This window comes from Dermochelys coriacea, chromosome 15 (genome assembly GCF_009764565.3).
Source record: "Dermochelys coriacea isolate rDerCor1 chromosome 15, rDerCor1.pri.v4, whole genome shotgun sequence".
Lineage (NCBI taxonomy): Eukaryota > Metazoa > Chordata > Testudines > Dermochelyidae > Dermochelys > Dermochelys coriacea.
Window position 1 is genome coordinate 32,731,901 of NC_050082.1, and position 25,156 is coordinate 32,757,056.

The following is a 25,156-nucleotide window of genomic DNA, read 5'->3' on the forward strand; positions in this document are numbered from 1 at the left end:
ACAGAAATAGGACTGTGTAGGAGAAGCCTCAAGTAGGCTGAGGCCTGTCAGAGGAATTAGTCTTGATGGCAGGAGGAGGAGTGTTTTTATATAGTAACTAGAACGGGGTTCTCAAATTGCAGCGTGACCCCAAAGTGGGTCGTCATTAAAATGGGGTCACCAAGGCTGGTGTTGGCCCTGAGCCCCAGCAGGCCTCGAGCCCAAGCCCCACTGCCCAGGGCTAAAATTACATGCCCCCTGCCCAAGGACAGAAGCCCTTGAGCTTCAGCTTTGCCCCTTCCCATCCCCCGGGACAGTGGGGCTTGGACAGGTTCAGTCTTCAGTCCCCCCTCCTGGAGTCATGTAGTAATTTTTGTTCTCAGAAGGGGGTCATACTGTAATGAAGTTTGAGAACCGCTGAACTAGGATATTTCACTTAGCAGTAGGTTTGCATTCAATGGGGCCATTCTTAAATGTTCAGCATTCTAATATCAAATTAAAGTAATAAGAAAAGGAGTACTTGTGGCACCTTAGAGACTAACAAATTTATTTGAGCATAAGCTTTCGTGTAGCTCATGAAAGCTTATGCTCAAATAAATTTGTTAGTCTCTAAGGTGCCACACGTACTCCTTTTCTTTTCGCGAATATAGACTAACACGGCTGCTACTCTGAAACCTGTCAATAAAGTAATAGCTACATTTTATTTCAAAAAGTGATGCTTCCATCGCTGTCTCCTAAATTCTTCATATTGACACCTTATATGGTTAGAGTATGAGGCATGCCATGGATTCCATTGAATGTTTGGAGCAATCCCCAATGAAGTCTGTACTCCATGAGACCAGGTCATCAGCACTGTTTCTGCATGTGTACATTAGCCAAATGTCTCAACATTTTTATTGAATTGAGTCTTTTTTGTAGGCAGTACTCTGTGTACATAAAATACAGTATTTTGACATTCCAGCAAGATTAGTTTACCTTTTAAATAAGTTTCACCTAATGATATAACAAGCTACCTTTGAATACAGTCCTTAACATTATTTTTATATACTACATGGCATCATATGTGTATAATTCCCATTAATGTGACTGCCTTACACCTGTGAGATGTAAAGTGCACTCTAAAATTCATTGCAGAGCTGTCTTCTTTCACGTTATAGTTCTGCTTCCTTCTCTTTGATTCTTCCTCTGAAATTAAGGTGTTGAAATTCTTGTTTGATTTCCAGAAAAGAATTGTTTTTTTTCTCAGGAATGACAAAAAAGATGAAACTGGCAACCAATAAGCTTTCCAATAAAAACACCACAAAGCAATACTACTTCATTCCATTCTAAAAACAAAATATAGGATGTTGGAGATTAATAAAAAAATCATAGTAAATAATACTTAGTTAATTTTAGAAAATACTAACTCAGATTCTGTTGTCAGTCACTAACAGTGCCAAATCTAGGTTTTAAGTAAAAGGGTAAACTGAAGCTCCATCTGTTCCTTATCTCTTTGTGGTATCGTTAGCTGAAATGATCAATAGTAGAATTGCTGGTTTTTTATTTTAGAACACTTCAAATCTGCAGGGAGGTGCTTAGCTCTACTAGCAGTCCACAACAGGAACCCCTCTTAAGAGCCTACATAGTTACATAGGGAATGAATTGGGTGCCTGCCTTGCTCCACACAAAATGAGGAGTAGGAAGTGGTGCCCATGTTTTAACATTTAGCGCACTGGTTAGAGAACTTAGCTGGGACGGGGGAGATCTTAGATTCAACTTACCCTCCCCTGGATGGGGGAAGAGAGGATTTGAACAGGAGTTTTCTACATTTCAGGAGAGTGCGCTAACTACTGAGCTACAGGATATTTTGAAAAAGGCATGCATCCGATGAAGTGAGCTGTAGCTCACGAAAGCTTATGCTCAAATAAATTTGTTAATCTCTAAGGTGCCACAAGTACTCCTTTTCTTTTTGCGAATACAGACTAACACGGCTGCTACTCTGAAACCTGATCTAACAAGCTAAGCAATAGCAAGAGATGCTGATAGCAGATGTGACCTATGAATCTCTGAACTTGGTGAGAATTCTTTATACTACTTCTGCAATTTTTTCTCATCATAAACCTAACCTGGAGATTAGTCCTCCGTATGCAGTCTGACTTTATTTTATTGTCTTCTGTTGTGTGTTTTTGTATTATTTGTAGATATCTAAAATAAACTTGCCTACTAAGAGTGACTGAATCTAATAATACCTTTGTTGAAGGAAAGTTTTCACTTATCTTAATCTAAGCACTAAGTTCTTTATTGTATAAAGAAGAGCAATTTCTGTGTCTAGGAAAATTTCTCTGCAAGAAGTCAAGTGAACATGAGGCAACTGAGAGAAGATAGTATATGTAATGGATACGTACCATTATAAAGGGAAAGAGCATTCCTATTGTGAAAAAACTCAGCCAACTAACAGATCCTCCTATCGTGTAAGCAGCAGGACGTGAAGACTGGGTAAATAATTCAGCAGTCAATATATTCGTTATACCACCTGGGGATCAATTTCAGAAACAGAATAGGTTCTTTGGGTAAGTGTGCATTTTCAGGGAAAGTTTCAAGCAAAAAAAAGAAAATAGTGGCTTTTGAATATGCCATTAGCTGACCTGGATGTAAAAGATAGATCTATATATAAATTCCTTTTGTTAACCAAATATTTTTTTTTTATTTTCTTTTTGGACACTTTTGGGTCCAGATTCTGATAACCCCTATTCAGAGTAAGGTGTACCCTTTTACAGAAGTAGTCTTATTGATTTCATTGGAACTGCTCAGGGAGTAAGGTATAACTTAGCGTGAGTAAGAGCCCATTAAAAGTACAAGGACAACAAGCCTCATAGAATGGTAAGACCGGAGGGGACTTCGAGAGGTCATCTAGTCCAGACCTCTGCACTCAAGGCAGGACTAAGTATTATCTAGACCATCCCTGACAGGTGTTTGTCTAACGTGTTCTTAAAAATCTCCAGTGATGTAGATTCTACAACCTCCCTAGGCCATTTATTCCAGTGCTTACCTACCCTGACAGTTAGGAATTTTTTCCTAATATCCAACCTTAAACCTTCCTTGCTGCAATTTAAGCCCATTGCTTCTTGTCCTCGCCTCAGAGGTTAACAAAAACAAATTTTCTTCCTTCTCTTTGTAATAACTTTTTATGTACTTGAAAACTGTTATCATGTCCCCCTCAGTCTTTTCTTCACCAGACTAAACAAATCCAATTTTTTAATCTTCCCTCATAGGTCATGTTTTCTAGACCTTCAATCATTTTTGTTGCTCTTCTCTGGACTTTCTCCAATTTAGCCACGTCTTTCTTGAAATGTGGCATTCAGAACTGGATACACTATTCCAGTTGAGGCCTATTCAGTGTGGAATAGAGCATAAGAATTACTTCTCGTGTCTTGCTTACAGCATGCCTGCTACTATATCCCAGAATGATATTTTCTTTTTAGTTTTTGTTTTTTCAAGTGTTACACTGTTGACTCATATGTAGCTTGTGATCCTCTATGACTTTCAGATCCCTTTCCACAGTACTGCATACTTGCTTCCTATGTGGTTTGGGTGCATCAGAGATACCAGAATGAAGGCCACTTCATGGCCCTGAAGAGAGCATACAGTGAAGGAATGCACTGTATTGGTCATATCATCCTATGCCATTCTGTGCATTTGGGTTGTCTTAGCCAGAGCATCAGCATCCCTATGGGAAGTATTAGCTGTCTTGCTTACACTACAGACAATAGTGGCACTATTTTAGAGATACATTTTAGGCAATTTTATAAACAAAAGTTCACGAATGTGCAATACCTGGACCTAACCTAAAGCTCAGGATGAAAGCAAATATAGATGCCATGCTCAAATAAGGCACCCAGGAGTACAGCTCCTGAAAAAAGAGCATGAAAAGTATTTAGTTCAGATTTCAGTCATCATGTCTTAACATTTGGCTTAAAGTCAAGTATTTAGCCTTTGAACCCATAAATGACTTTCTGAATAAATAACACAAAATTGGTTACTGACTCAGATAATAATTAGTTTTCAATAAATCAAACAAGTGTCTTCGAAGAATGAGAAAGTCATGTGGATTTAAATTAATCTCTGCTTCTTAGTATACTACAGTGTATAAATGAAAATGTTTCAAATCCCACAGCTTGCCATATTTTGTTGTAAACTGATCAACTTCCATTCAGTCACTATCCGCCATTAATTGCTAGTAATAGCCAATTTCTTCTTGTTATTGCCTTTAAAGCAATAAAATATACTAGTCAATCAATTTCACAAATACTTAGTAGTGCTCGAGTCCCCATTGTTAGTAATATTTATAATTAGTAGATGCAAAACTTTCCTTTGTCTGTCAAATTAAAGTAAAATTCTGTATTATTACTAGGTTTCAGAGTAGCAGCTGTGTTAGTCTGTATCTGCAAAAAGAACAGGAGTACTTGTGGCACCTTAGAGACTAACAAATTTATTAGAGCATAAGCTTTCATGTACATGTACATTGGCCAAACTGGACAGTCTCTATGCAAAAGAATAAATGGACACAAATCTGACATCAGGAATCATAACATTTAAAAACCGGTAGGAGAACACTTCAGCCTCTCTGGCCACTCAGTAACAGATTTAAAGGTGGCAATTTTGAAGTACCGAGTACATCACGTATTTTGTTAAGTCAATTGTTATGTTGTGCCAATGAAATATGTTTAATGGACTAAAGTAGAGACAGAGAAATTTTCCTGTGTGAGCTCTTTTGAGAACGTAGTGCTTGTCTGGTTTCACCTACGCAGTTGTTATTGAGGATTTAGTGCACTGGAGGGAGGAGGTTGTGATAGGCATGTGTAGGATCCATGGATCTTGAAAGGTGTGTTGTATGCAGTGTTGATCATGGCAGCAGTGGAGGTATGTCTGCACATTTTGCATCTGTTGTTCTGGCAAAGTCTGGTGATGCTTTGAGTTAGTGTGTCTGGTCTGTGGGAAGATTGCTTCTGATGTTGAGCTAGAGAGGTTGGGGGCTTGTTTGAAGGCCAGAAATGGGGGTTCAGGAAAGGCTTCTTTCATGATGAGGTCCCCATCAAGTATGGGTCGTAGTTGTTTGACAATTCCCTGTATGGGTTCCAGCGAGAGATGGTAGGTGACTACTGGGGTGTGTGGTCAGAGGGGGTTTTATTTCTCTATTGAAGCAGTTCTCTCGGGATATTTAAGTGGCCTGTTCCATAATGTGATCCACTTCTTTGGTGGAGTGTCTTTGTTTAGTGAAGGCAGTTTTAAGTATGTTCAAGTGTATATCCCAGACTTTCTCCACAGAGCATATTCTCAAATCCAAAGGTCTTCATTTGATCCCAGAACAGGAACAAAAGGCTAATGGAATGTAATCCTTTGTTCCTTGCTTTTCTTTTATCATTTAAAACTGAAGATCCAGATCCAGATCAGCCTATGTCTACACTACACAGCTTTTAGCAACATGGCTGTATCACTACAGCTGTGCCACTAAAAGTCATGCAGTGTAGCCACTGTTTGTCGGCTCTCCTGGCGACAAAAAAACTTCCACCCTCAACGAGCAGCATTTGCGTTTTGCCTTCAACATTGGTTTTCCACTTGTAAGGTTACTCCCTTCTCTTCATGTGCCAATATATATTTATGCCTGTAGCTGTAATTTTCACTCCTTGCATCTAAAGAAGTGGGTTTTTTAACCATGAAAGCTTATGCCCAAATAAATTTGTTAGTCTTTAAGGTGCCACCAGTCTCCTTGTTGTTTTTGTGTCAAGTTTGTATTATGATGCGTGGACTTCACCTGCACATTTGTGGGACACTTGGCACCTGTTGCATTAGGACTCCTTCATCACTTTTTGGAATTTGAACAACAAGGAGAATAGGTTTCAGAGTAGCAGCCGTGTTAGTCTGTATCCGCAAAAAGAACAGGAGTACTTGTGGCACCTTAGAGACTAACATTTATTTGAGCATAAGTTTTCGTGGGCTACAGCCTACTTCATCGGATGCATAGAATGGAACATATAGTAAGAAGATATATATAATATAGGTTTCAGAGTAGCAGCCGTGTTAGTCTGTATTCGCAAAAAGAAAAGGAGTACTTGTGGCACCTTAAAGACTAACAAATTTATTAGAGCATAAGCTTTCGTGAGCTACAGCTCACTTCATCGGATGCATTTGGTGGAAAAAACAGAGGAGAGATTTATATACACACACACAGAGAACATGAAACAATGGGTTTATCATACACACTGTAAGGAGAGTGATCACTTAAGATAAGCCATCACCAACAGCGGGGGGGGAAAGGAGGAAAACCTTTCATGGTGACAAGCAGGTAGGCTAATTCCAGCAGTTAACAAGAATATCAGAGGAACAGTGGGGGGTGGGGTGGGAGGGAGAAATACCATGGGGAAGTAGTTTTACTTTGTGTAATGACTCATCCATTCCCAGTCTCTATTCAAGCCTAAGTTAATTGTATCCAGTTTGCAAATTAATTCCATTTCAGCAGTCTCTCGTTGGAGTTTGTTTTTGAAGCTTTTTTGTTGAAGTATAGCCACTCTTAGGTCTGTGATCGAGTGACCAGAGAGATTGAAGTGTTCTCCAACTGGTTTTTGAATGTTATAATTCTTGACGTCTGATTTGTGTCCATTCATTCTTTTACGTAGAGACTGTCCAGTTTGGCCAATGTACATGGCAGAGGGGCATTGCTGGCACATGATGGCATATATCACATTGGTAGATGCGCAGGTGAACGAGCCTTTGATAGTGTGGCTGATGTGATTAGGCCCTATGATGGTATCCCCTGAATAGATATGTGGACAGAGTTGGCAACGGGCTTTGTTGCAAGGATAGGTTCCTGGGTTAGTGGTTCTGTTGTGTGGTGTGTGGTTGCTGGTGAGTATTTGCTTCAGATTGGGGGGCTGTCTGTAAGCAAGGACTGGTCTGTCTCCCAAGATCTGAGAGAGCGATGGCTCGTCCTTCAGGATAGGTTGTAGATCCTTGATGATGCGTTGGAGGGGTTTTAGTTGGGGGCTGAAGGTGATGGCTAGTGGCGTTCTGTTGTTTTCTTTGTTGGGCCTGTCCTGTAGTAGGTGACTTCTGGGTACTCTTCTGGCTCTGTCAATCTGTTTCTTCACTTCAGCAGGTGGGTACTGTAGTTGTAGGAATGCATGATAGAGATCTTGTAGGTGTTTGTCTCTGTCTGAGGGGTTGGAGCAAATGCGGTTATATCGTAGCGCTTGGCTGTAGACAATGGATCGAGTGGTATGATCTGGATGAAAGCTAGAGGCATGTAGGTAGGAATAGCGGTCAGTAGGTTTCCGATATAGGGTGGTGTTTATGTGACCATCGCTTATTAGCACCGTAGTGTCCAGGAAGTGGATCTCTTGTGTGGACTGGTCCAGGCTGAGGTTGATGGTGGGATGGAAATTGTTGAAATCATGGTGGAAGAGTTGGGCCAGATGGCTATAGGAGAGTAATAGAAGGCAGATATATTAGCCCCAGGCTAAGTAGGTCCCTTTTCCCTGGGTAAGGTAACAGGGAAGGTTCCAGAACAATCAGGAACCTTTTGGAGACAATTAAGACAGACAGGCTGATTAGAACACCTGCAGCCAATCAAGAAGCAGCTAGAATCAATTAAGGAAGGCTAATCAGGGCACTTAAGTGTTAAAAAGCTCACTTCAGTTTGTGGTGTGTTTGTGTGTGTGAGGAGCTGGGAGCAAGAGGCACAAGGAGCTGAGAGTGAGAACATGGACTGTTGGATGACTGAGGAGTATAAGCATTATCAGACACCAGGAGGAAGGTCCTATGGTGAGGATAAAGAAGGTGTTGGGAGGAGGCCATGGGGAAGTAGCCCAGGGAGTTATAGCTGTCACACAGCTGTTCCAGGAGGCACTCTAGACAGCTGCATTCCACAGGGCCCTGGGCTGGAACCCAGAGTAGAGGGCGGGCCTGGGTTCCCCCCAGATCTTTCCAACTCCTGATCGGACACAGGAGGAGTGGATCTGGACTGTGTGTTCAGAAAAACAGCCAAGCTGAGGGCTGCCGTGAAGCTCCAAGGCAAGCAAATCTGCCAATAAGTGCAAGACCCACCAAGGTAAAGCAGGAACTTTATCATGATAGGTAGGTAGGTAGGTAGGTAGATACACATATATACAGAGAACATGAAAAGGTGCTATTATTAGCAGGAGAAAAAAAACTTTCGTGGTGATAATCAAGATGTCCATTTAGACAGTTGACAAGAAGGTGTGAGGATACTTAACATGGGGAAATAGATTCAATATGTGTTATGACTCCCAGTCTCTATTCAAACCCAAGTTAATGGTATCTAGTTTGCATATTAATTCAAGCTCAGCAGTTTCAAAGCCCAATGCCAACTCTGTCCACATATTTATTCAAGTGACACCATCATAGGACCTAATTAGATTAGCCACTCCATCAGGGGCTTGTTCACCTGCACATCTACCAATGTGATATATGCCATCATGTGCCAGCAATGCCCCTCTGCTATGTACATTGGCCAAAGTGGACAGTCTCTACGCAAAAGAATAAATGGACACAAATCTGACGTCAGGAATCATAACATTCAAAAACCGGTAGGAGAACACTTCAGCCTCTCTGGCCACTCAGTAACAGATTTAACGGTGGCAATTTTGCAACAGAAAAACTTCAAAAACAGACTCCAACGAGAAACTGCTGAGCTTGAATTAATATGCAAACTAAATACCATTAACTTGGGTTTGAAGAGAGACGGGGAGTGGCTGGGTCATTACACATATTGAATCTATTTCCCCATGTTAAGTATCCTCACACCTTCTTGTCAACTGTCTAAATGGGCCATCTTGATTATCACTACAAAAGTTTTTTTTCTCCTGCTGATAATAGCTCATCTTACTTAGCCTCTTATTCTACCTTTTCATGTTCTCTGTGTGTGTGTGTGTGTGTATAATCTTCTTACTATATGTTTCATTCTATGCATCTGATGAAGTGGGCTGTAGCCCACGAAAGCTTATGCTCAAATAAATTTGTTAGTCTCTAAGGTGCACACGTACTCCTGTTCTTTTTAAGGAGAATAGGGTACTTCCTACTTGAAAAGAGCTATGGCTAATAATTCTGAGACCCCATATTTCTCTCACACATGAGATGTCAACAGAAAAAATGGTATTTAAAAGGTAACCAAGACTGGAGGTGTAATGGAATGCCAAAATGGATCATACCGTTCGGCCACTAGGTGACACTGTGTGTAAAATATCTTATTTAAGCTAACCTCAGCCATACCTGGCAAAGCATTAAAGGATGTTATAATGAATACATCTAGTGTATATCTTGCTCAGAAGAAAGCTCTGTGACCAGTCCATAGCTGGGCCAGGAGCACCACATGCTCCAGATGATAAACATCCAAACAGTTTAAAACTGGAAGCTTTGCTTCAGTCCACTATCACATGCCTTTTTTTTCTTGGGATGGCCAAAAGAAGCAATCAGCTCTCAAGAATTAATTTCCCCCCTATTAACTCTTATAGCAATAGACAAGCCCCCCCCCCCATGGTTTTTTTGGTTTGTGGAATGACCATTTCATAAAGTTTATAATGATCCACAGTTGGCTGAATAGGAAGTAACAGGCCATATTGGCAATCATGCTTGCAGTAAATCCTGAGTGTTCTTGAAGTACTACCAACCCCAAAAGTTTAAAAACCATTAGACTAGCCCAAAATCATAAGACTTTAAAGTATATGTTGTGGGTTGTGGTCTGTCTTTTGAATTTCTAATTCCCCATGCTCACCCCCATTATGTGGGTTTGCCAACTCTCCAAATAATTGAATAAGGTGATTTTGTCACCTGCTGTAAGAGCTCTCACTGGCAGCCTGATGGCGCAGAGATCCAAATTCTTCCTAAACCCGAACATTCAAATTAATTAATTCTGTTATCTATACATCTACCCCCTTACCCCAGCCTGCAATTATTCAACCTCCCACCTCTTCTCCTCCTGCAGCTCTTGGAGTTCTTCACTCCCGTCTTTCAGGAGAGGGATTGGCAGCTGGGGTATGGTCCTTTTCTCCCTCTATCCAGGCCTAATGGGGCAGCTCAAAAGGTCCTTTGCCCTCTTTCCAGGAGGGGAAGGAGAGGAATAGGGAGCAGAGTGACCCACATTATTCACAGTGGGAGAGAGAGGAGGAGAAAGCGGAGCTGTTGTGAACTGCTTAGCTCTTTCTGCTCCTCCCTCCCCTCAAGTGGTAATGGCATAAGTTGCTCCATCCCCTATCCCAAAATGTCTTCTGGGCTCCTGAGGCGAGGGGAGAACTCTGCCTGCTTTCTGGAGCAGCTCTGATTGGCTGCTCCTCCCCAGGAGGCAGGCAGGCGGGGAAGACAGACAGACAATCAAACAGGTTTTCCCCCAGGCCAGCTGAAATGCAAAGGATTGCTTCTCAGATCCTCACAGACAGGCTCCAGCCAATTCCCACCTGGAAGAGTTGGCAACACCGGTCCTGCCATGAACCCATTTCTTTTGATGGCCTGTACGACAGACACCTCCTGCCTCTCCTTCCTGCCAGTTCCTAAATCCTTGCCACGGCAATGCTGAACCGCTCACCCAGGCAGTGCCCAACCCCTCCTGCAAGGGACAGTGGTCAGGATATAGGCCCAAAGAAACTAGCATGGAGCTCAGAGGGAAATGACTATAGCCAGGGGGATGTGAGCAGGTAGATTAGGTCAGGTGAGCCAGCAGCATCAGGGCTGTGAGTCTGCTGTGAAAGGAACATGAGCTATAGGGTTTTAGGATTCTCTTGAGAGAGGGAAGGGAGATGGGACTTGTGCAGGGGAGATGAAGAGAAGAGAGAGGCGCGATCTATGTTAATCTTGTGGTTTCGGAGGGACAGGAGGAGAGAATAAGTGCTGTAACTTACCCTTGGTGCATTTCATCTCATCCCCTCTGTCAATAAGAAGATACCTGGGACTTTCAGGAAACCATGGGAGAAAGAATAGTTGGGCTAATGCTGGGAAACAGCTGCTGGAGAGCAAGAAAGGCCAATACTTTTCTCCACCAAGTAATTCCCTGAGCGAAAAACAAAAATAAAAGTATCAGCTGGTGGCCTTTCAGTGCTCTGCTAGAAATGAGATATTGATCCTATCAAAAATAGTCTAGTTCCTAGGTGAAAGGTCTCCCTGTTTCAAAAGTCACCTATTTCTTGTCAGCGTCAACGAAGAGGCAAGAGAATTAATGGCATAGGGAGAATTAACTACCTCTTCACCCCTAAACTAGGTACTACCCACTAAGCATTGGGACACATCAACGGGAAATTTGCCCTGCTGTTGTCAATGTTGCACTGTTTCTAAGGACCTCAGCCTCCAGGACCTGCCAAGCCAGGACCTTCCAATAATGTGAAATTAAATGTAAAACAAGTAAAAACATGAGGAATTCATTCAGCTTATGTCTGGGACCTGCATCATGATGTATTTTGGGCAATGAAAACTTGTTAAAAATGCAATGGGATTTAAAATATTGATAGCTGCTTTAAAAATGTTAACAGACTAAGCTAGAAGGACAAATTCTTAAAAGTGGCCACCTTACCCTTGTCATCCTTTTAACTGTGTAGTATTGGTATAGGAAAGCACTGATGACACTTCATACCTACAGTGGTCAGTGAGGGAAAAAGAGGTCAAGAATTGGGGATAAGGTAAAGGAAAGGAGACTTCAGAAGGTTCTGGGTACTAGAAGGGAGAAGCAGCAGACATTGTGCTATTATGCAGAGTACTGGAGCCAGCAGAGGCTGATATGACCGCTAGAAGCCTTTGGTAAACTTAATGAAAGAAATTTGTAATTTTATTATCCTCAGATCAGGTTCTGTGTCCCTACGCTCTGTTTGCCAGAAGTTGGGAATGGGTGACGAGATAGATCACTTGATGATCACTTGTTCTGTTCATTCCCTTTGGGGCATCTGGCATTGGCCACTGTAGGAAGACAGGATACCGGGCTAGATGGACCTTTGGTCTGACCCAGTATGGCCGCTCTTATGTTCTAACGTGCAGGTCCTGCTGTTCTATTAGGATGTCATATAAACAAATATTCCTTTACTCTCAGTCCCACCCTTTTAAATTGCATGTTTCAGCTCACTTGTATTGTTTTGTGCTAAAGCTCCAGCTAGACATTTGTAGAAATATCATCTCAGCATATAAATGTATCTAATTTACAGCTGTTGCTATGGCTGACTCAGGTAAAGAGAGAATGATTCCACATGGATACACTACAGCTGGATGGGTACATGATGTAAGTCACCTAGTAGTTAGCTGATCAATGTGAATATGGGAGGGATTTTACCCCTTTCCCCCTACAGAGACAGCCACTGGAAGAAGCTGGGTGACTAATGCAGGTGACTGCTGAGTTTGGTTACCTTTTAGTAGTTGGTCATTTCAAGGCACTAAAGGACTATATTTGTAACCTTAGACCAATTATTTGTCCTGTCAGAATTCCTCCAGTCAAAAATATGGAACTGCCCATGGCCATAGCACCTCGGAGATGTTTTGGGGCAACCTCCCCTATTGAGAGTGGTTGCACACAGATGCCAATACCTATACATAGAAGAGGAAACATTTTCCTGTTATAAATTAAACCTTATTAGCTTTTGACTTGGTAAATGACATTCTGTATGGACCTGTGTCCAAGGCACTTGTCCTATTATCATGTTCTACTTGGACAGTGAGTATCAGGGGAATGTGTTCAGCTTTGACACCCCCTTAGCAAAACATTAGCTTGTGCTGGCTTCTTGACACTTTGTAATTGCCTGTTTTAGTCATCCCTAAAACTTCAAAGGGCCTGTGAATCACTTAAAGCATTCTCAAAAAGAAAAGGAGTACTTGTGGCACCTTAGAGACTAACAAATTTATTAGAGCATAAGCTTTCATGAGCTACAGCTCACTTCATCGGATGCATTTGGTGGAAAAAACAGAGGGGAGATTGATATACACACACAGAGAACATGAAACAATGGGTTTATCATACACACTGTAAGGAGAGTGATCACTTAAGATAAGCCATCACCAGCAGTGGGGGGGGGGGGGAAGGAGGAAAACCTGTCATGGTGACAAGCAAGGTAGGCTATTTCCAGCAGTTAACAAGAATATCAGAGGAACAGTGGGGGGTGGGGTGGGGTGGGGGGGAGAAATAACATGGGGAAATAGTTTTACTTTGTGTAATGACTCATCCATTCTCAGCTCTCGTCTCCTAATGCCCCTACCCTATTTGCGCTACATTGATGACATCTTCATCATCTGGACCCATGGAAAAGAAGCCCTTGAGGAATTCCACCATGATTTCAACAATTTCCATCCCACCATCAACCTCAGCCTGGACCAGTCCACACAAGAGATCCACTTCCTGGACACTACGATGCTAATAAGCGATAGTCACATAAACACCACCCTATATCGTAAACCTACTGACCGCTATTCCTACCTACATGCCTCCAGCTTTCATCCAGATCATACCACAGGATCCATTGTCTACAGCCAAGCTCTACGATATAACCGCATTTGCTCCAACCCCTCAGACAGAGACAAACACCTACAAGATCTCTATCATGCATTCCTACAACTACAATACCCACCTGCTGAAGTGAAGAAACAGATTGACAGAGCCAGAAGAGTACCCAGAAGTCACCTACTACAGGACAGGCCCAACAAAGAAAATAACAGAACGCCACTAGCCATCACCTTCAGCCCTCAACTAAAACCTCTCCAACGCATCATCAAGGATCTACAACCTATCCTGAAGGACAACCCATCACTCTCACAGATCTTGGGAGACAGGCCAGTCCTTGCTTACAGACAGCCCCCCAGTCTGAAGCAAATACTCACCAGCAACCACACAACAGAACCACCAACCCAGGAACCTATCCTTGCAACAAAGCCCGTTGCCAACTGTGTCCACATATCTATTCAGAGGACACCATCATAGGGCCTAATCACATCAGCCACACTATCAGAGGCTCGTTCACCTGCGCATCTATCAATGTGATATATGCCATCATGTGCCAGCAATGCCCCTCTGCCATGTACATTGGTCAAACTGGACAGTCTCTACGTAAAAGAATGAATGGACACAAATCAGACGTCAAGAATTATAACATTCAAAAACCAGTTGGAGAACACTTCAATCTCTCTGGTCACTCGATCACAGACCTAAGAGTGGCTATCCTTCAACAAAAAAGCTTCAAAAACAGACTCCAACGAGAGACTGCTGAATTGGAATTAATTTGCAAACTGGATACAATTAACTTAGGCTTGAATAGAGACTGGGAATGGATGAGTCATTACACAAAGTAAAACTATTTCCCCATGGTATTTCTCCCCCCCCACCCCCCACTGTTCCTCAGATATTCTTAGAGACTAACAAATTTATTAGAGCATAAGCTTTCATGAGCTACAGCTCACTTCATCAGATGTATCCGAAAGCTTATGCTCTAATAAATTTGTTAGCCTCTAAGGTGCCACAAGTACTCCTTTTCTTTTTGCGAATACAGACTAACACGGCTGCTACTCTGAAACCTGTCTTAAAGCATTCTGATCTATTTTACTGTTGAATATGTGGGACCAAATTCTTTGCTGCCAAGACAGTGAGTCATGGAACACACATTAGCGGGAGTGTCCCATGATCCCTAGGATGACTTCTGGTGCATTGTGCTACCGTGACATGACTTTTCCACAGGAGGCTGCAACATATGAGGTATTTTGCCTGTCACACTATTTCCTGTTTGTAGTGTTGTTGTAGCTGTGTAGGTTCCAGGATATGAGAGAGACAAAGTGGGTGAATCCTTTATTGGATATCACCTCACCTTGGGCTTGTCTACACTACAACTTAGGTTTCAGAGTAGCAGCCGTGTTAGTCTGTATTCGCAAAAAGAAAAGGAGGACTTGTGGCATCTTAGAGACTAACCAATTTATTTGAGCATAAGCTTTTGTGAGCTACAGCTCACTTCATCGGATGCATACTACATCTTAGGTTGATGTAAGTTACATCGCTCAGGGGTGTGAAAATGACACACACACACCCTAAGCTCTGTAACTGACATCAATTTAAAGCGCTGTCCACACCGCACTATGTTGGCAGGAAACGCTCTCCCATCCACATAGCTTCCGCCTCTCCTTGAGGTGGAGTAATTATGCCAACGGGAGAGCGCTCTCCCGTCAGCATAGCATGTCTTCACCAGACGTGCTACAGAGGCACAGCTGCATCGGTGCAGCTGCACTGATGATGCACAGTAGTGTAGATTAGCCCCTTAACTCTCACACTATTTCCTGACACAGGTGCCTTGCCCTGATCTTGTCTGAGTTTTAACTCTCCTTGTTCTTCTGCCTCTATGCTACTGCCGCGAGAATCTACCCAGCCTGTTCTATTCCTTTCTCAGCTACCCTTTCATCTTCCCTTTCTCCTCACAATCTGTTGCTGATTTTTTTTTTTTTTTGAGCTAGGGATCCCACTGCCAATACTATTGTTTAAATCATCACTCTCTGTATGTCAGAACAGAAGTGTTTCTTGTCACAGTCCAGGGCAATTGCACCCATATTTCCCCTCTGTGTTTCAGCAATGGCACCCACTCTTTGGCTACTGGCTCACCTGGCTGCCACCTCTCTTGGGTGGAGACATAGTCTCTCTCTTTTCTAACTGGGATGTCTCCAGGCTGACCAGTTCCTTGCCTACACTGTGTTATTCCCAGCAAAGACAGACTGCTCCAGCAGGCCTGCTTGCTTTCTCTTCAGAGATGGAGAATAGTGTGACTGCCCAGTTATAGTTATCACACCGCTCTTCGATATGCAAGCCTCTTTTATTCTTAAGGTAAGAGGACTACAGAGAAAACATATTAAAAACCAAAAACGAACCTACATGCATGCTAATAAGCTTACTAGAGATCACCCCAACCCTAACATGGGCTCTGGCAGGAGAAGTTCTTCAACACCCTAGCCAAGGGGTTTCCTTGTGATTCCAGGTTCATCACAACTTCTGTTCAAAACAAGCACTGAATTTTACAGGGTCTCAGTAGACCAGTCCTTCCAACTCTTCTATAAGTATTGGGGCCCTCCGTGGGCCAGGAGTCATATCCATTTGCTAGATCAGGAAGAAAGCCCTGAGCCTGTTTAAAACCAGGATATTTATCCAATAACCCTTTCTTTCTTTGTTGGTCCCTGGAGAATCCAGTTTGAAGTAGTACGTGCAAACCTCTCCAGGAATTGGCTTCAAAGGGGCCAAAGGAATTACATTGGCACCCCCTCCACCTAGATGAGTTGCATACAGTTCCATCCACAATATGTATTTTTAATACAGTGGACCCCAAAGGTGTTAAGTTAAACCTTACTGAATTAGATTTAATTTAGTAAGGTTTAACTTATCTTAAATCCACAAGGTTTGTCCAGGATATTGTCAATCTGACACAGTTCTCTTTGCCATTATTACTAGTATAATGAGTTCATATTACAACCAGGCCAATACCATAGCAGTACGGTTGTGCTAGGCACTGGATTTTGATAGAAAAGGGATTACTGGGCAAAAAGTCTAGAAGACTAGAAACAAGATTGTAGTAGTGATATTCTATATTGTTCTAATTTAGTAGCATTTACATTACAATTGTAGGGGAACATCCCTGTCTCCAAGTCTGTAAAGCAACATATAAATTTACAGCAGTATCTAAAGGATTATCATTAATAATTATAATCAAAATTATATGTTCTAATACCATTCACCATAATTTATTAAAGGCAAGAAGAAGAGAAATGCATTTACCTGTGTTTATGTCAATCAAAAACCTGCCAACCATTAATAACGCAAACAATCCTGCTGGAAAACTGATCCCCATTAAAATGGAGGTCAGTATCGCGATGAAATTGTTCACCAGAAGATCTCCTTTTCTAAAAGTAAAAATAACAAAGGTTACAGAAACATACTGTTATAAGAAAAATGCCTTATAATAGTACCAAGAAAAGGCTTTGCATTTCAACAATACAGTACTCACTGGAAATTGGGAGACCTGATACCTGCCTACTTTATATTTAAAAACAGACATGCCTAATAATGTATGTGTATGTGATCACACTCATGCACATGTAGTATGTTTCTTTATTTGCATGCAAGGTGTTTATGGAATACCTGAAAAGTGTATGAATTCTTTGCAGCATGCAGGACTGGCTCAAAGGACAGGTGATCAGCGTGCCCACCCTAGTCAGGGTTGTGACAACTGGGGCTATACATTTACTCTAATTGTGAGCTCAACTACAAAACTATGTAAAAGTTCATAATATGTCAAAATAACCTATAATAACAAACGGTGGGAAAACGTACAAAAAGCAGACAGAAAAACTCAATTAGTCTAAACAGAAAGGTCTACTGATATGGTTTAAGGACTACGTTGAAAACATGCTTGGCAAAAACCGAAGACATGGAACTGAAAATTAATGAACCAAAACTGGTATGTTGGATTTTAGGCCTAATTGGTGTAAAATAGATAAGGGAAGGGGCTGTTGCACCCATCAGTCTGTTTTGTGTCCTTAAAGAAAGAGACTTTGTGGGGAAAATAAGGAAGAACAGATGGAGGCTACTGGATAGAGCTTCCCATCATAGCTGCCACCCCCACCATCTCTTGGCAGCAGACCTCCTTCATACTAATCTTGAGGGATGCCCTGACCATCTTGGGCCAGAGAGAGGGACCCAGATCACATCGCCACTGCTACCAGCTCCAGCTGAATCCCAGCACCCACTGAGAATCACACTTTAGCAGCAGCTCCAGCCTGTATTAACTAACCTCTTCTCTTTCCCCAAAGGACAGGTATTACAGTCTTTGATACCATCTAAGAGACTGTTAGACAAGGGTTTTTTCCTTCTAAAACTGTTTTCAGCTAAATGGAAAGGGACAAGGGATGTTGTTAAAATGAAACCCTTACTTAATACTTTACATTTCAAATGTTTTTTGACTCTTTTTCCTTTTTTTCTGTATCTTTAATAAAAGGTTAAAGGGATTTTTAATGGTATGTTTGCCATTATACTAAGCAGAATGAGGTCTCTCTATACCACTCCTGGACCTTGTTTAACACTGTTTAGTGTTGGACAGTGACTGGGTTATGTTAGCACCTTTGGTTAATACAACAGCACCAACATTCAGGGAGCACCAAATCTCTGGGGATGGGAGAGAAGAGAGTAGATAATGCAGAACCTCCAGGCTGGGCCTGGTTCCAGCCCCTGCCCAGCCCAGGGAGAGAGGTATCTGCAAGCCATCTCCAGCTGCTCTCATTTAGTGGGTCTGGCTCCCACCAGCAGCCTCTCCTTTGAGTTGACCACACTGGGAAATCAGAGTTCCTGCATTCCCTTCCACACACTGTTCTGCCCCTATTCCCCAGCTCTCCCTGTGCAAAGTGAGCTCATCAGGAGTGTGGTGCAAAGTGCCCCTGGGGGTTGGGGCCTGGGAAGAAAGCACAGCTCTGGGACTGCAGTGGACTGGGAGGGAATGGAGTGGGGATGCCAGTGGGGTGGGGCTGGGCCATGTGCCCTGGGCCATGTGCTGTTGTGGGGCAGGAGGGATTGTGGCAGCCTGTGTTCCACTCTTATTTATTAAGAGGCTGGCAGTTTCCCCCCCGCCTCCAGAAGAATGTAAGAGCTGGACTCTAGGTCATGGTCCCAGTCAGCCACCAGTCTTGGCCCCGTCATGTTCACAGAAGACATGTTCCTCAGAGCATGGGGCACTGTTCCTTGCTCTGGTGCCTGCTGCCTCAGCTGCTGCTTTGAAAAACCCAACACAACCCCAACAAAAGCTTGCCAGCCATCCTGGGCACCACATCCCTGTTGTTCTACTCCTTTTTCCCCCCTCAGACAGGCAGAGATGTGGGGGGCGGGAGGGGAAGAGGGTGTTTTCCACCCTGGCCATCAGGACACCTAGGGCCAACCCTGGCAGCATGTGTATACTAGTGTGCAGGTTGTATATCTATACAGGGTGTGTGTACGCACGCCTACAATGTCTACGTTTTCTATGACTGTATGTGTTTTATGCTGCATGGAGTGCACATATGCTTAAATATACAGGGACCTGATTTGATATTGACAAAGAAGGGTTTGATCAGAAGAACTGGACTGGTGGGTTGTAATTCAGGGCTCTTCTTCCAAGTTCATGTGACTGGAGGCTAGCTTGGAGATCATGTCCCAGGGATACTGTAGAAGTTCCCATTCCTTATTAGCTAATACTGATTTCTGTTTCTAGTTAAATAACTGGAAGAGTCTTCTGGATAAAGCATGTTTCTTTAAATGGCTGTGCTGAATGGAATGGATATTCCTGTTGTTGTGTCTTTTTGTAACTTAAGGTTTTGCTTAGAGGGATTCTCTATGTTTTGAATCTAATTACCCTGTAAGGTATTTACCATCCTGATTTTATAGAGGTGATTCTTTTTACTTTTTCTTCTATTAAAATTCTTCTTTTAAGAAACTGAATACTTTTTTCATTGTTCTTAAGATCCAAGGGTTTGGATTTGTGGTCACCTATGCAAATTGGTGAAGATTTTTATCAAACCTTCCCCAGAAAAAGGGGAGTAAGATTTGGGAGGATTTTGGGGGGAAAGACGTTTCCAAACGAACTCTTTCCCAGTAACCGGTGTTAGACGTTTGGTGGTGGCAGCGAAAGTCCAAGGGCAACGGGTAAAATAGTTTGTAACTTGGGGAAGTTTTAACCTAAGCTGGTAAAAGTAAGCCTAGGAGGTTTTCATGCAGGTCCCCACATCTGTACCCTAGTGTTCAGAGTGGGGAAGGAACCTTGACAGTAGCTAAGGTGGAAAAGACCTATTAGGTTACATACAGTTCATCTCCCAAGAAGCCAATGCAGGCTTGTTCTCTTTTTAGTCTTTTAGCCTGTTTAATTTTGAAAGTCACTTCCCAGGGATGACTCTTCCACAACTCAATAATCTCACTGTTAGAAAATTGATCCTGATAATCAGCCTAAATTTTCTTTTTTAATTTGATCCCAGGACTCATAGTAATGCTGTCTTAAGCCACCCTAAGTATTCTTCCTCCTTCCTTGGGACATACACCTTTCATTTATTTGTAAACTGTTAACCTACACACCCACTGAGTGAATCCAATGAAAATTTCATTCTAAGTCCCTGTTTTTAGTGGCTTATAGTGTTCTATTACTATCCATGTTTCAGTCCAAATAAAAATCCTAGATGCCCCAAATCATAGACGTCAACTCTGTGGGTGCTCCAGGGCTGGAGCACACACAGAAAAAAATTAGCGGGTGCTTACCACCTCCCAGTAGCCAGCACCTCCCCCCTGCCGGCAGCCCTGCTGATCAAGTTTTCCCCCTATCTTCTATCATCTCCTACCTCCTGTAGATCAGCTGTTCTGTTTCGTGCAGGAGGCGCTGGGAAGGAGGGGGAAGAGTGTGGATGGGGTGTGCTCGGGGGGACGGGGTGGAAAGAGGTGGGTGCGGGTGTGGCCTTGGGGGAAAGGGTGGAATGGGGACGGAGCAAGGGCGGGAAGAGGAGGATGGGGTCAGGGTCTGGGGTGGAGGGAGGGGGTCAAGCACCCCTCAGGTAGAGGGGAAGTCAGCACCTAACACTGTGAAATGCCTGCAGATTTCACTTTCAGAGTCTCTGGAATCAGTGTGCATCATAGTTTCTGGTCAGCAAAAAATCCAAAGAGCAGACAAACAGCACTATTTTCTCACCCCCTGCTCTCTTTCCAGCATACAACTTATCTTTTCATGGTTAGTATATTTTAACCATACTAAAAGCATTAAATGTTATTACAAATGAAAGCTGCACAGTTTAATTGGCAAATAAGTTTGCTGTTAGCAGAAATGCACAACCATCTTTTTCACAGGGCCATTCTACCCCAATTCTCTCTGGGTCCTCTACAGTAAATATGCAGGATACTCAAGACCACTAAGAGCAGGTGCAGAAGCTAAAAGTTGGATGACAGCTTTTGAGGGACATTTTCAGGTATAAAGAAACGCAAAATTTCTTGACCCCCTAAAAATGTCTTTTTCTATCAGCTGCCATGAGCCTGCCTGTAACACTTTGTGCTAAGCCAGCCACAGAAGTTAAAGGGTGAAAAGATTTATGTTATCATCTAGGTCCTTCCCTTGAGTCCTCAAAGGAGGATTATGTCCCTCTGATAACTTGTCAGTTGGCACTCTCTGCTGTATTGATCAGACATGGACCAAATCAATGTTATATGTATCTGAAACACAAACTCACTGGAAACTGGCTAGGAAACTCAGAGAGTCATCCAGAATCCTAAAAATGAAAGGTCTTCTGCTCCCACTGAGGTCAATGCGAATTTTGCCATTGACATCAGTGGAACAGGACAGGGCCCAAAATGCACAAAAATGGGAACAATAAGATGGTGCCTTACCACAGTGGGTGCATTGATAATGGAAACATTATATCCATATTGAAATGTCCCTCCAATTCTGACAGCACAAACAGCCAGAAACAGTGTCCAGCTGGGCAGCTATAGAAAGAAACAAAGAGTAACCAGGGCATGAGACATGATGGACCCTAGACTATTAGTGTGATTTCAGTCTCTAACCAGCCAGGGAGAAAAATCCAGAACATCAATTCATCATTTATGTCTGGACTCAGAGCATTTAGGTTGAGACCTAGCAACATTTCACGTAAGTCTGTGGTAGAAAATGCATTTCCCCTTGGCTTGGCAAGGAGTGTTTCCAGTAGATGGGAACAGTTATCTGAGGCTCAAAAGCCTCTTTCTGCGTGATAAGAAAAGGAGTACTTGTGGCACCTTAGAGACTAATAAATTTATTTGAGCGTAAGCTTTCATGAGCTACAGCTCACTTGCTCAAATAAATTTGTTAGTCTCTAAGGTGCCACAAGTAGTCATTTACTTTTTGCGAATACAGACTAACACGGCTGCTACTCTGATCTCTGTGTGATGTTAAGGACAATGCAGGAACAGCTTCAGTGAAACTAGAGCAGAGATGGTAACACATACTGTCTTTCAGTAACACCAAACAGGTTTCAGAGTAGCAGCCATGTTAGTCTGTATTCACAAAAAGAAAAGGAGTACTTGTGGCACCTTAGAGACTAACAAATTTATTTGAGCGTGAGCTTTCGTGAGCTACAGCTCACTTCATCAGATGCATTCAGTGGAAAATACAGTGGGGAGATTTATATACACACACAGAAAACATGAAACAATGGGTTTTATCATACACACTGTAAGGAGAGTGATCACTTAAGATGAATGGTTTCAGAGTAGCAGCCGTGTTAGTCTGTATTCGCAAAAAGAAAAGGAGTACCCGTGGCACCTTAGAGACTAACAAATTTATTAGAGCATAAGCTTTCGTGAGCTACAGCTCACTTCATCCGATGAAGTGAGCTGTAGCTCACGAAAGCTTATGCTCTAATAAATTTGTTAGTCTCTAAGGTGCCACGGGTACTCCTTTTCTTTTCACTTAAGATGAACTATTACCAGCAGAAAGGGGGGGAAGGAGGAAAACCTTTTGTGGTGATAATCAAGGTGGGCCATTTCCAGCAGTTAACAAGAACGTCTGAGGAACAGTAGCGGGTTGGGGGGGGGAGAAATAACATGGGGAAATAGTTTTACTATTAGTGACTGCCTAAGCTGATACAACACCTGGGTTCTCACAAAGGCATGTCTAGCGACATATGTTCTAACATATCTAATGGAGGTGAATGGCTTTTAACTATTAACGGATTAACATTAACTATATATACTAAAAACCAACAAGGGGGCATAGAGCCATGAAAGATCAACCCATGGTCCAGAGGATTTTCTCTTGCACTGAAATGCAGAGGCAGAAATAAGGCACCTGTTCTGTCACTGTGAACCATGAGGCAGTTCTGTGCAAACAGATTCTCACCAGGCCTTGCAGGGTGTTTCTGTACTTTTATTGTTAATGAGAAACAGTGGTTTTAGAACTGTGCCTTCCTTTGACCATATGCAGAATTGTTCTGTTGCCTCTTGCTCTTCTCTTTTCGCAGCTGGAAAAAAGGTCATTACTAATAGCAACTAAGAGTGCTGAAGACAGGGTGGTTGCCCACTATGGCCCATATCCAGACGCGATGTGTGGGGGTAGACACGCGGGGCCACATGCCACCCCCCAGATTGCTGCCAAGGTTTATATTTTTATTTCTTTTTTTGCAGAGAGGGGATTAAAAACATGAGTGCACAGTAGTTTATTTCAAAGCAGAGATGCCAGCAATCGCAAGCTGCTCCCCCTTTGTCCTCCCCCTTTGCAGCCTGAGCTCATGCTGGCGCTGAGCCACAAGCGACAATGGGGACGTGTGTGGGGCAAATTCCGCACTTGCCCAAGGCTTGCAGGGTTGGGCCCACCATGGGATCACTGCCAACCCATGGGGCCAGGCACCTGCCCTGGTGTTTGTTCAGGACTCACAAAGGGGATATAACCAGGGCCATGGGGTGGCTAAGGCACTGGAGCCCCAGCCAGGGGGACCTTGGAAGCCAGGCTGGAAACCACCCAGCCTCCAGGGGCTCCCAGGTTTCCTGTTGACTCAGAGCTGGCCCCATGCTCGGTCACATGGTGCCACCGGGCCCACATGGCAGCTGGCGGAGCTGAGCCAAAAAAGTGATCTCGGAGGCTGGGTGAGAGGCAGGAGCAACAGCTGGGTGCTGCAGGGAAGGACTACTGCTTTCAGGGAGAGAAGACTGAGGGGAAGGGCCTGCCCATGAGGGCCCTGAGGTGAGCTGTTCAGGAGGGTGGGCAAACCTTTAAATTGTGCCCCTCCCCCCACTTTCAACAGTTACGTGTCACCTCCGTGTGACTTGCACAGTGCTGCAGCCAAGTCAGACAACGACCACTAACTGTTGCTCTTGTCTCATGATTTCTTACTTGTAATTGTACAGAATTATTATTTTTATAATTAATCACTTGATGGAATTAACTCATTACTGGTTTCTACTCTAAGAAATGTCCCCACATTCTTCTTATGAGCACGACAAGTCTTTACAATGCTAAGAACGCTGTATTCACTCTAAGGCAAAAAGGTTTCTGTTAGAACCTACCACAGCCATACGGTCACTGTTCTGGACCTACAGTATATGGACACAAAGAAATTAAGTACTGTATAGTTGATGCTGAATAAACAACAAATTATAATAGTTATGCAGACCAAGCCATCCACAAATGCAGCATCATTGAGGAACAATGCAATTCAACAGGTCTGGTACGGAAATAGGAGCCAGAACTCATAGGTTCTATTCCCGACTCTGGTACTGACTTCTTGTGTGACCTGAGTAAGCCATTTAAACCATCCTGTGCCTCAGTTTACCATCTGTAAGACATGGATTTTAATCTTTTGTGTACTTTGAACTCTACAGACAAACTGATAAGAATTATTATTTTATTGTTATGGAAGCATATTCTTTGCCTTATTTAATTTGAACTAAAACTGTTACATTTTGGGTTGAATCCTTCTTATAATCTGCACTGAGACTCCTATTTCAGTTCTGATTTTTCTTTCTGAAAAGATCCCTCAGGGAACATCTGGTATTGGAGGCAAGGTTAAGTGAGTGCAGGGCTCCATTCTTTAAAAAAAAGTAAAAAAATCATTAAGGTACACACACGTCATACTAAGTAACTGTGTGATCTGATTATTGTCCTTCCTTCCCATTTCTGCCCATCTCTGTCTGTTTATAATTCTCACTTGCTATGTCATATTGAGTTTAGAGCTATGTTCTTCAAAGTAGGAACCATATCTGTACTTGTTGTGTGAGCTGCCCAGCCATGACATTTTGTGACATTATTATATCCATTTAGAAACATGACACTAATCAAAAGGCTGCTCCATTTAACTTCATGGTGGGGCTAAGGAAAAGTTCCAGAAAAGTTCCATGACAACCTCCCTTTAGGTGGGAGAAAAGTCTCAAATCCATTTCCTTATAAGCCTAATTATTTCCTTTGAGAAATTCTGATTTAAAGGTACAGCACAAAATAACTGGAAAAAGTTTCATTTGAAAATCGTAGGTAAAGTTACAAAACTACATGCCCCGCAGGCATCTTTACTGATAAGGATAATTCTGCTTACCTTGCTGGGGCTTCTAGGACCTTTCCGCAGAGGCTGGCACTCCATTCTTAGTATTAGGCTGGATTAGATTTCCCTTGAAAACTTTAACAAGCTACAGGTTTCAGAGTAGCAGCCGTGTTAGTCTGTATTCGCAAAAAGAAAA

The 25,156-nt window shown here is 42.7% G+C and overlaps 1 pseudogene; it reads right to left on the reverse strand.

Annotated features, from left to right (window-relative positions):
• Positions 1-679: 679 nt before the first annotated feature.
• LOC119843859 lies at positions 680-25,100 on the reverse strand (annotated as a pseudogene).
• Between the last annotated feature and the right edge of the window lie 56 nt (positions 25,101-25,156).